Source organism: Etheostoma cragini, chromosome 12 (assembly GCF_013103735.1).
Source record: "Etheostoma cragini isolate CJK2018 chromosome 12, CSU_Ecrag_1.0, whole genome shotgun sequence".
Classification (NCBI taxonomy): domain Eukaryota; kingdom Metazoa; phylum Chordata; class Actinopteri; order Perciformes; family Percidae; genus Etheostoma; species Etheostoma cragini.
In genome coordinates this window covers 2,246,971-2,247,196 of record NC_048418.1, presented here as the reverse complement: position 1 = coordinate 2,247,196, position 226 = coordinate 2,246,971, and the positions used below count along the sequence as shown (strand labels likewise).

Sequence of the window (226 nt, the reverse complement as noted above, 5' to 3'; positions counted from 1 at the left end):
ACCACCGTCTCAGGTCCTCTGTCCTCTAAACTAGGAGTGTACCTGGATCACAGTGCAGGTACTCTGTCCTTCTACAGCGTCTCTGAAACCATGACTCTCCTCCACAGAGTCCGGGCCATATTCACTCAGCCGCTCTATGCTGGACTGGGTTTTTTTTCCACTACCGGAGACACTGCAGAGTTGTGTAAACTCAAGTGAACAGAAATCTTTTAAGGGTTAAATTCTG

General features: G+C 48.2%; 1 pseudogene; it reads left to right on the top strand.

The window, feature by feature from the left end:
- The window catches only part of LOC117954610, a 1,820-nt pseudogene extending 1,594 nt beyond the window's left edge, over positions 1-226 (top strand).